Source organism: Miscanthus floridulus, chromosome 10 (assembly GCF_019320115.1).
Source record: "Miscanthus floridulus cultivar M001 chromosome 10, ASM1932011v1, whole genome shotgun sequence".
NCBI classification, from domain to species: domain Eukaryota; kingdom Viridiplantae; phylum Streptophyta; class Magnoliopsida; order Poales; family Poaceae; genus Miscanthus; species Miscanthus floridulus.
Genome location: NC_089589.1, coordinates 121,558,396 through 121,570,644, shown reverse-complemented (window position 1 = coordinate 121,570,644; position 12,249 = coordinate 121,558,396). Strand labels below are relative to the sequence as shown.

Here is a 12,249-nt window from a genome sequence, read left to right as displayed (position 1 = left end):
CCTCTTCTTCGAGCAATTCAAGGTAAAAATTGATTGGCATGGCATACATCCTTGCTAAGGATATGATTAGTGCATCTAGACATCTTTTGCATTTCAAATAGGCTCATTCATGAAAATCAAATGAATTTGATGCTTGTATGGTACCACTATTGCTTATATGTTTAAAATGATCTAGTGGTAGCATATGACATGTTTGTGGGCTTGTAAACCTAGTGTTTGATCTATAAAATAAGCTATAAGTGTTTAACTCAACATGGTACAAGATAACCCTTATTTAGAGGTGTGAAGAAGCTTGTCCTTGGATCAAACCGAGTTAAATATCTTTTGCAAGTAATCTAGATTGAACCAAATTGGGAAAATGATCCTCATCTCACATGGTTTCACCCCAACCTATCTATAATTTGAGCTCACCTTTTGTGCTAATTGTTGACAAAGGGGGAGAGAAACAAAGATATGCGTGATAGGGGAGTATTTGACATAGGGGGAGAGATATGAGATATATGATAAAGGAAAGGGATCGATTAAAATTTTGAGCACACAAGTAGGGGGAGCAAGCTCATAAACTTGTATGTTGCATTTGAATGTGCATTTCATATATTTTCTTGCATGGCACAAGTTTCAAATTTCAATATCCATGCTTGTGTGGTATATGCTAGTTATATGCTTGATTGATGAAATGAAAAACTAGCATGCATAGGTAATCTAGTGATTGTATTTCCTAGTGGTATTGAGCTAAATTAACTAGACTTATAATCATTTTATGAAAACTAGACCCTTACTTGCAATGTTGATCTCATGGGGTATTCTAGTTTTTGTGTATGTCTAGTTACTAATGGTGCTAAGGATGGTATATTGGTGCACTCCGATTGGTATCACGCTTCAAAGGTCCATCTCTTATACCTTAGCATCATTTGGTAGAAATTGACTCCTATATTTCCTATCTAAGCATATGTGCAAGCTACAATCCAAACTCTTAGCACATATGTAGGGGGAGCAATTGCTACCTTGTGGGATTCATGAAACTTGTCCATATTCTTTTACACACGGTAAATATGCTTGGGCAAGCAACATTGATTCAATTAAATTACAATTCATATCTTTGTGAAAGGGTTGTCATCAATTACCAAAAAGGGGGAGATTGAAAGCTCTAGTTTGGTTTTGATTAATTGATGAAACCCTAAGTGCTAACCTAGTTTATCAAAGTGATTATGAGATAGGTAGCACTACTCCAAGTGATGAAGCAATGGCGAAGATCATGATGATGGTGATGGTGTGGTGATGATCAAATGCTTAAACTTTGAAAAGAAGAAAGAGAAAAACAAAAGGCTCAAGGCAAAGGTATAAATTATAGGAGCTATTTTGTTTTAGAGATCGAGACACTTAACGAGTGTGATCACATTTAGGATCAATAGCCGTACTATTAAGAGGGGTGAAACTCGTATCAAAATGCGGTTATCAAAGTGCCACTAGATGCTCTAACTCATTGCATATGCATTTAGAATCCAGTGGAATGCTAACACCCTTGAAAATGTTTGTGAAAAATATGCTAACACATGTGCACAAGGTGATACACTTGGTGGTTGCCATATTTGAGCAAGGGTGGAGAAGTTAGAAGTGAAATAGAGTTGGTCGTAAAGATACTAGCGTCGGTCAACTGACCGGACGCTGGGTCGCTCAGCGACCGGACGTTGAAGGACTGCGTCCGGTCGGACTGACATGTCAGCATAGTACCTAGGGTATTGCACCGGATGCTGGGCAGTGTCCGGTCGAGGTGGACCAGACGCGTCCGGTCGGCAAAAGTCGGTTTTGGGAGCTTACTGGAAACGACCGGACACTGGGGTCTGAGCGTCCGGTCACTTGTCCGGTCAATTAATAGCCGTTGAGATCTGGCGGCTCAGGTTTAACTCAGAATGACACGTGGCTTACATCGGGCGACCGAACGCTGGGTCGAGCGTCCGATCAATATTATCGGAGCGTCCGGTCACCCCATGTTATGCCCAGTGAATGGGTACAACGGCTCTATTTAGTGGGGGCTTCTATTTAAGCCCCATGGTCAGCTCAAGCTCACTCACTTGGCTATTTTCATTGACATAGCAACCTTGTGAGCTTAGCAAAAGCCCTCCCACTCATCTCCATCATTGATCCATCATCATTGTGAGATTGGGAGAGAATCCAAGTGCATTGCTTGAGTGATTACATCTAGAGGCACTTGGCATTCGTGTTGCGCTACGGATTTCGCTTGTTTCTCTTGGTGGTTGCCACCACCTAGACGGTTGGAGCAGCGGTGGAGGATTGGCACGAGTTGGTGATTGTTCGTGGCCATCTCCGGTGATTGTAAGGGGAGTTGTACCTTCCCCGGCGGAGTGCCAAAAGGTAACTCTAGTAAATTGCTCATGTCATTGAGTTACCTCACTTGTGGGTCGGTTCTTGCGGTGTCCTATCGTGTGGATGAGGTTTGTGAAACACCTCTTAGCCGCCGAACCACCAAGTGTTGGTCGACACAACGGGGACGTAGCATGTTGGCAAGCACGTGAACCTCGGGAGAAAATCGATTGTCTCTTGTCTTTGGCATTCTCCCGGTGATTGGCTACATATTCATCTTGTGATTGGTTCATCCCCTACACGGCTGTATAATCACCCTACTCACTTATTTATATTCTTGCAAACTAGTTGATACAAGCTCTTTAGTGTAATTAGAATTGAGAGCTTGCTTTTTTATTTACATTCATCTAGTGGAGCTCTTTAGAGTAGCAAGATTGAGAGCTCTTAGTGAGTAGTTACATAGCAAGTTTGTGTGCCTAAGTAATCATTGCAACTAGAATTGTTGGATAGGTGGCTTACAACCCTTGTAGAGCTAGAGCAAGTTTGCATTACGCTATTTGTCATACTAATCAAATTGCTCTAGTTGATTTGTAGATTTTTAAATAGGCTATTCACCCCCCCCCCTCTAATCATATTAGGACCTTTCAACTGTTCCAGCCGGCCACCCTCTCTCTGTTCCCTCCCATCTAATCTCAGCCGCCCATTGCGAGATCAACGGCTCAGATCAGCCGATACCCCTTCACGTCTATTTTGTTAAAGAGACCTTCGGCTTCCTGGAATTTAAAAAGAGACCTTCGGCTTCCTGGAATTTAACCTGTCGTCCTTGACGTGATCTGAATCTCGAATCCTATTTATTTTAATTCTAATTTAGTTCGTGTTATTTACGAAACTGCCATCCAGAGCTTAAAATCATCTAATCTTATCCATTTTAAATCCGATTTCGGTGATTCTCGCGTATGTGTGTTCGTAGTGATGTGTAGATTAGTTTTATAAACTTTTCAACTTGTTTTTCCACTATTGGTGTACTGTTCTAATTATAGTTCTTGTTTGCTTTGTGCATGATTGCGTGGATGCTTGTGTGTTGCTGTATTGATGATCGAGTGTAGACGGTGAGAAGTACGATGGTGAACAAGGCCAATACTTTAACGAGCAGAACACTTTGAGCAAGGCAAGTATAGCATGGGACTATCCTTATTACCTACACACTTTATAATCATTATAATTCATGTTGCATGTGTCTAGTTTTACTACCCCTAAGGAATGATCTATCTTTTGCGATCTTGATACCTTGACAACTATGGGTTTACTTGCATAAGGGCAGCATTTGCTAGCGCTCAATTTAATTATACATGATCTGAATAATAACTAATGGCTTTATGCAACAAAGGATAAAATTTGCTTTTTAGCAACTTGGTTATAGGGCAAGGGAGCTCTAGGCTTTTATACATGATGCTCTTGGACCTCCCTATGGACCTATCTGAAGAAAAATCCAGAACTTACAGTATAATTGTGAGGGCTAAATGGCTCTGGCTTTAGTTCAGTTCAAGGACCTTTTCTAGCTTGTCAGTGGTTACCTTTATGGCGTAAAAGGGGCTTGACACGATGGATATGGGACCGCATCTGTTCCTATGTGTATAGCCGTGATGGAATATGCCATTCGAAAGAGGGTTTCCAACATCTGCTTACAATCAAAACCTATAGCAGCTACTAACTTGTCAGATAAACCTTTGAAAGATTTCATAGTGTACCATGCCTGCTCACCTTGTAAGTGTTTTTGGAAGTAATTAACTAGGCATATGGGCAACACGACTCATGATGAAAGTGTACAACCTTTGCAGAGTGTAAAACTATTATAATAGCTGTGTTCGCGATCACGAGCGGCCTAGAAAACTTACGAAATATTCCTTACACTATGATGATGTTGATATATGATTAAAATTGCTCTCATTTATGATCATGTGGTTTAATTAGGGCTTAAACATAACTTGTTGCTATTTAATGCTAAAATTGTGACTCAATAAAATGCTAAACGCAGTAAACCATTGTCATCCTTTTGAGCTTCATAATCCCATGTTATTTTTGTTGAGTACAAGATGTACTTACGCTTGTTTATTTTTACTACTTAGATAAAAATCCCGGATGTCTAACAGATTATGATGGTTATGCTGAGTTTTCTAAGGATTATTTGACTTGCGATCAACCAGTTCACCTTTCGTGTGGCTATGAAGGCGCCATGGAGTTATCTTTATTTATTTCCGCTTTATGAGACTTTGATATTTATGTAATGGATTAACACTCGTGATGTAATAAAGCAATGTGCTTGGTATTTATGTGTGTGATTGTTTCTTGGGCACACATACAGCTTGTACCCAGTTTTGTCTTTAAAATTGGGTATGATATTACCTTATCCTCATGTTTTTTTAGAATCATTACCTTATCCTCATGTGTGACTGCCAATTGTGCAATTACTAAATCAGTCTTAAGGATCTTCGACACGGTCCATGATGGACTTACCTCTACAGTCGACCAGTGGTAAAATGGTCAACATGGTGAAACTAAAATATCGATGGTCCACATGGTGCCACGCAACCAGTAACGAAAATTAGCCAACCAAAATGGCTGACAACATGGTCAAATTAATCGGTCTTTCACACCATAGAAAAAAATGAATTTTACAAAAAATTATCCTGGGAAAATACGTATGCAAATCCATTTAGAGTCCTTTCCGTCCCTCAGGAAATTATCAAAACAATCCACCCCCACCAACAATCCTACTTAATTCCGAAGATCAACTCAAGTGTTTCTTGCCACACTACACGTCCAAATAAATTACCTAAAAATCTCGCCTTATCCAAAAGCCCCAAAATGCAGCAGCTTTTATATAGTTAAAATAAATAAGGCCTATAGTTTTTTTTTTCTCTGTGTATAAAGCAGATCTATCAGTAGATGTATCTTTTTAACCGTAGCTCCGATTAACGTGCCTCTTGCGTCTATGTGTTCGTAGCGATGCGTATAATCGTATTTCAAACTCTTTCACTTATCTTTCTATGATTGGTGTACTGTTCTGATTTAGTTCTATTGTTTACTTCGTGTATGATTGTATGGATGCTTGTGTGGTGCTTTATGATTTTGTCCAGTCGGTGAGATATACGTGGTGATCAAGAAGAAGAAGAAGAACGTTGAAGATTAAAGCTTACTGAAGGATCGGTGTTTTTAAGGCAAGTATAGCATAGGATCTTCCTTGTTGTCCTATACACCTTTAATCATTTAATTCATAATGCATGTGTCTATCTTGACTACCACTAAGGATTTCCTAGTACTTTGTACCTTGTACTTTGTTACCTATGGGGTATTGTATTGGGTAGTATGATGCTAGTGCTCAACTACAACCATGATCTTGTAACTTGACTAATGGAATATGCAATAAACATTAAAAGATGTTTTTAACAACATGGAACAAGGGAGCTAGAGCATTGGGCTGTTTTTAAGGTGCTCTAGATTCCTCTCCCTAAGGACTTATCTATAAGTGATAATCTGGGACTTACAGTACAACTGTGAGGGCTATATGGCTCTGGCTTTAGCTCGGTATGAGGACCTTTTATAGCTTGTTAGAGGTTATCTTTATTTGACGTAAGAATGGTTTGACGAATCGGGTATAAGACATCCTCTACTCTTATGTGTATAGCCGTGATGGAATTATGCCATTCGACAGGGGGTTTCTATATATGTTTGCCGAGTGAATCTAATAGCCCTAACTTGTTAGACGAACCTTTGAAAGCCTTTATAGTGAACCATGCCGACCTTCCTTGATAGTGGATAAAGAGGCTGATCACCTCGGCCGAAAGGGTAAATCACGACTCACAGTGAAAGTGTACAACCTCTGCAGAGTGTAAAACTGGTATATCAGCCTTGCTCACGGTCACGAGCAGCCTTGGAACATTTACGGAATAGATGATCATTAATGGTTAATGATGATGAACACTGATGATACTGATGATAAAGATGCTCCTTAATGGTTAATTGTTTATGCTATTCAGTATTCATGTTTACCTGATCATATTTTTACATGGGCTTGTGATAAACTTGTTGCTACTCAATTGCTAAAATTATGACTTATTAAAAGCTAATCGCAGTTAAATCAATGTCAGCCTTTTGAGCCTCATGAACCCCATGTTATATTTGTTGAGTACGACATGTACTTACGCTTGCTTTACTTTTCAATTATTCGGAAAAAATCACGAATGGGTATCAGATTGCTAGAGTTTGGAGAAATTAGGCTTATGATCAACCAGTCAGTTATCCCTGTGAAATTGGAGTCTTCACCTGAAGATCAGAGTTGTCTTTCCGCTGTTTATTGTCTAAGGTTATATCCTTTATATTAAATACGTTGTATATTGAGCATTGTCTTTCGATATTACCCTTATTTGTACCTATATGTGAGATTTGACTTCCTGGGCTCACATATGGTGTGTATCTGGTTTTGTTCTTAAAACCGGGTGCTACAAAACTAAAATAGAAACATGATAGATACTTCAAATCCTCTAGTAAATAAGCATCAAACTATAATATCCCTACATACTGTCGCCTACAAAATAGTAATAAATATTGATTTTGGTTGCCGATTGCTTTAAATTTTGTAAAACAATTTTGGCGAATTGATGTTTTTACCCCCTTTGCTTTGAAGGACAAATGTAATTTTACCCTTGTTTATTCAATTCTATGATTTTACACATTTTTTTTTGAATCTGGAGCCACGCACATTATTTGCCCCTGTTCTAGACACCGGACACCGTAAGCTCGAAGGTAAAATAGGAGAATTAAAGAAAAAGAAGAGAAAAAACAATAAAACACAATACTTTTTATATAGTGTAGCCTAATATTTTTCTGATCTTTCTATTTCTCGATAAAATATACGTATATATATTTCTCCTATATGTAATAATAGTCATCTATATGAGTGGTCCACGGTCATTTCGGAGTGCCATAGCATGTAGGTATATATATTTCTCCTACTACCTCTTAATAAACATAAAGCACGGTGCCAATATGTGATTTGCAAACATGTTAGAATGTAACACAACGTACCGTTGCAGCTGCTTGGTCAGTCGTGTCTTGGTAATCTTCGAGCACGTCGGAGATGTCTAAGGCGATATCCTTGAGCCGCTTCAGACATAGCTGCACCAGTTTCTCCTTGCCTGACCGCCTCTCAGCATCCTCAAGCACGGCTGAGATGGTCTCCAAGGCATCCTTCATCTCCTCCAAGTCGCCACCAAAGTTCCAGAGCAAATTAGCCTGCTCCCCGATGGCAGAGCCCAGCTTATCTTTCGCGATATTGACGAAAGCGGACGTGAGCAAGCCAGCTACTGCTTCCGCCATGGCTAGCTAGCTGAAGAGCTCACGGTTGGTGCGCGAAGAATGGTGTGCGCAGAGGAACAACGAACGAAGCTGACAAACATATAAGTCGATCTCTTAGAGCACCCACATGGAGATTGGAAGAGGGAAGCTGGTCCCTGACTGCCTGTGAGTGGAGGTTGATGCGGTTCTCCACCAATGCAGAGAAAATGGAAAAAGGAGATGCTCTGTGAAAGGCAAGGGAGATGCTCTGAGCCGAGGAGATGCCGATGATGTGGAGGAGAACTAGTTTTGCCTTTTGTATAGCTTCTAGGGCCAGTGCTACAGAAGAATTGGATCCTATCCTATCCTATCCTATCCTATCCCCTTTCGTTTCCTTTCATCCACCCCTTTTTCCCATCGGACATGTTTTAATGAGGCCTTCCCCAAAACTACGTTTTTGTTTGTAGCCTCAAGTGTCATGGGATAAAAAAAAAAGTAGGTACTCTATGTTTGTCACAGTGCCTTGCAGATGCTACATGTGTTTGGTAAGAGAAAATGTGGTCCATGCTAAAAAAGAAGAGAGAGAGGAAATAAAGATGAGGCATGATGAAAACAAAAGATTTCTATGCAAACCACAAGTAATGATAGTCTGCATTGTGTGAATAGTAGTCTCAACATTTTCTAGTATGTGGATCACTGTATTTGTACTAGGACCGCTAAGAGTGTTAGCCTCCATTGATGGTGCCCTGAGAGGCCCCGCGTGGCATCCTACGGATGAATGCAATCAAAATAATCAGCTTTTATTCAGGTTTCTTGGAAATAATATGCGTTTCATTAGATAATAACATCGGTCATGCATGCTCTCCGAGGAGATGCCGCTGGACGAGCAATAGGTTCTTTGTAGCTGATTAATTAATGTAGAGCTTTCATTTGAACAGGTTATGTAGAGCTTTCGTATGGGCTCTAGGCTTGGGATCTAGTATAGAGATTAATTAATGAACCCTGCTCTCATCAGTCACGTTGCTGCAGCCTGCTTGTATGCAAATCACGAACCAACGGCCAGGTAATGCTGTTGCTGTTTCTGTGACCTGTGTCCACTTCCATGCATGCCCCCGGCAGCCCGACTAGCTAGCTACCAGATGACCTCGCAGCCTTACGCTTATATAGCTAATATATAATATACTCCAATACTAGGAAACAGCAAAAGTAACAAATGCAAGTGACACAACAAGCTAGCTATCACAATTAAAGCTGTGTAAACTATCTATTTCGTCATCTTCATTTTCCTCGATTTTTGGTGGGAAGAGCTCACGTACAGGGTCGGTCTGTGTGTGTGTGTATCGAGTAGTGACATTCAAATTGTTGGTTGAAGGTATTTCATTTTATTTTCAGGAACCGCCTCCAAAAACTATGCATGTATGAAAAATAGCTGCCAACAAAACAAAAAGACTGCCATCCGATCCATCCGACCTGTAGTGGGCCAACGTGCCTGGCAGCAGGCTGGTCCAACACGAAGTTTCCATTATTGCTCTGCAGTGGGCCAAGGGATATGCAAATTCAATTCGGGGGCCCAAATGTCTCTGTGGACTAGATTCCCTCCTAGCAGGCCAACAAAGGTATTTCGGGGGCCCAAATTTGCCAGGTAAAGCAAATTCTCTGTGTGTGTAGTAGTAACATTCAAATCGTTTGTTGAAGGCATATACATATGCATGGAAATAAAGTTGCCAACGAAAGAAAGACAATTCTTGCGAGCGTGCGTAGAACATTCGCATGCTAGTTGTTGTAACACGGCTTCGGTGAGTGACGAAGGCCTCCGACAGCAAGGTGTCGCCAAGGCGTCTTCGATCGTCTTAGGGCGGAGACCTGACGCTGATTAAAGGAACTTTCCTGGCTATGCTCGTAGGGCACTGCATGAGGCTCGGCGGGCCTGTCGCGAATTCCGCCCAGGCCGGGCGCTGAGACCTCCGACCTATAGTCAGGCGGACGCCGCCCCACTTCGGCTCGCCTCCGGCGATGAGGGCGGAGGCCGCCTTACCTCTGAACTAATTAAACAAACAATCTTGCCTGAGTGTGTGCAGGTACTCAAGTGCAGACGCCCATGGTCCGCACGAGCGCGCCAGCATGACCCCCGCGCAGCCGGGCGGAGACATACGGACGATGTCTCCGACCGGACCGGCGGAGACCCGCCAAGGTGACGGCGCGCCCCCGATGACGTAGGCCAACGTCAGGGACCACGGCCCCCGCGCGGTCGGGCGGAGACATACGGACGATGTCTCCGACCGGACCGGCGGAGACCCGCCAAGGCGACGGCGCGCTCCCGAAGACGGAGGCCAGCATCGGAAACCCGGGCCTTTGGGCCGAAGACCAAGGCACGGTGGGCCGGCCGCTTATGGAGGCCCGTTACTCGGAGACGGAGTGGCAGGAATGCCCCGCAAACAAGAGACCAGAGGTGGAATATTCCAGGAATGTACCGTAGCAGTTGAGGGGCATTGTAATAAATTCCGTTAGGAAGTAGTTGAGCCCTATAAATAGGGAACACTTGTAACCGTACGGATGGTTGGTGAATGAATCAATGAAACCCTAGCTTTCCGTGCCAACTCACTACACGCCCTCCTATCGTGCCTATCCCGAGCCTCCGCCCAAGGGCGACGTCCGACGGGCGGAGGCCTCAGTCTCCCCCACGTTGTCTGAAACCACCAGTTTCAACATTGGCGCCCACCGTGGTTTGGCCGAGACAAACCAACGATGGCAGGGAAAAGAAAAACCACCACCAGAGCAGCAATGACCACGGGTCAGAGAGGAAGGCCTAGGCGCACCACTCGTAGCACCTACGCAACCTTGCCAGCGGAGGATGGCACCAGAGCAGATGCCCAGGGTCAACAACCGGAACCCCAACATCAAGAGATCCAAGAGCCGGAGGCCCAACCAAACTCAGGTACAACACTCGAGCAAGAACTGCAACAACTGCAAGCACAGTTGCAACGAGCGCAACAAGAAAGGGACAGAATGGCAGCATCATTCGCAGCAAATCAGCAAGCTACTCAAGCGTCAGCACAAGCAGCAGAAATAAGGCAGCAGTTGGCAGTCCTACATGCTGAGATGCTAAGTATGCAGCATGTAGTACCAGCATCAACCTCCGCGATCCCAGCCTCCGCAGCAACACCAACCGCAAACATGCCCCCGCTAGTGATCAGCCCAACCACGATGCCACCTCAGGCGATGCGGAGGCCTATCGACCCCAAGTCCCCACTCTCGGAAGGCATACAACAATCGCCATGGCCAACGGCGTACAAGCCAATCACACTACCAAAGTTCAACGGCAAGACAGATCCCCATCAGTTCATTATGAGTTACGAGGCAGTAGTAGCCTCCGCCGGCGGAGACGACGCCGTCCTGGCAAAGTCATTTGTTATTGCTGCCGAAGGTGATGCGTTGGCTTGGTATTCTATGCTCAAACCAAGCACAGTCTATTCCTAGGAAAATCTCCGGGACAAGATATTGGCAAACTTCAAGGGGCTAGCAGCACAGTCGCTGACATCCATAGATCTGTTCCAGTGCAAACAAATGCAGGGAGAGACACTACACGACTACTTTCGGAAATTTGTGCAACTAAAGGCGAAGGCACCAGACATCCCAGAAGAGATCGCCATTGAAGCAGCGATCAAAGGGCTCCGAATCGGGCCGTTCGCAGCACACCTAGCAAGAAAGAAACCAACTTCCATACAGTAGTTGTACGACGAGTTTGAGAAGTACTACAGATCAGACAATGACCTCCGGAAAAGGCTGGAGGAGTAGGGTCAAAACAGACAGCAAAACAACAGCAAAAACTCATAGAAGAGCTATACGAACCAGAACGCATCAAATCAGAAACCAGGCCAGGGGTAGGTGCTCAGCATCGAGGGGCAACCTCACCCCGAACAAGGGCAACTGACAGGGCCAACAGGGCTAGAGACCCAGACCAGGAACCAAGGTAGACAAGGCTACCAAGGCAAAAACTGGAACAAAAACCACAACCAGAAACAACGCAGGCCATATTGCGTTTTTCACGGCGAAAGCACAGGGCACAGCACCAAAGATTGTCCGGAGACAAAAGAGACACAGGTTAAGAACTGAAGAACAAGCAGACCGCCCAACCTCCGGCACAGCAGAACGCAAGAGAGGTCAACAACACCTACACAACTGGCCACCAGCAGTACTACCCGATGTACCCAGCGCTAAACGCAAACCAAATACATCCCTCCACACTGGCCTCCGCCTATTACCCAGAATTCCTACCAGCATGGCGGTCAGCACCCTCGCAGCAGCCTCCGGCGGCCAACTATAGGTCGGAGGCAAGCCTGACCTACATAAACCCAAAAACTCCCCACATAACCTACCTCGAAACAAACCAACCGCCACAAAACCAAAGCTAGGTTCGAGTATCCGCCGCAACAGCAGCAAATGCAGCAACTGCCTCCTCCACCCCCTCACAACCAACTCCCAACACCAAAAAATGAGCCAAACCCAGAAAACCAAGTCAACCCTCATGGAGCACTGCCAACAATAGGCATGATACTGCCAATCGCCGGAGGATCATCAATGGATTTTCAAACA

At 43.8% G+C, this 12,249-nt stretch overlaps 1 pseudogene; it reads right to left on the bottom strand.

The window, feature by feature from the left end:
- The window catches only part of LOC136487082 (putative disease resistance protein RGA1), a 28,480-nt pseudogene extending 20,552 nt beyond the window's left edge, over positions 1 to 7,928 (bottom strand).
- Between the last annotated feature and the right edge of the window lie 4,321 nt (positions 7,929 to 12,249).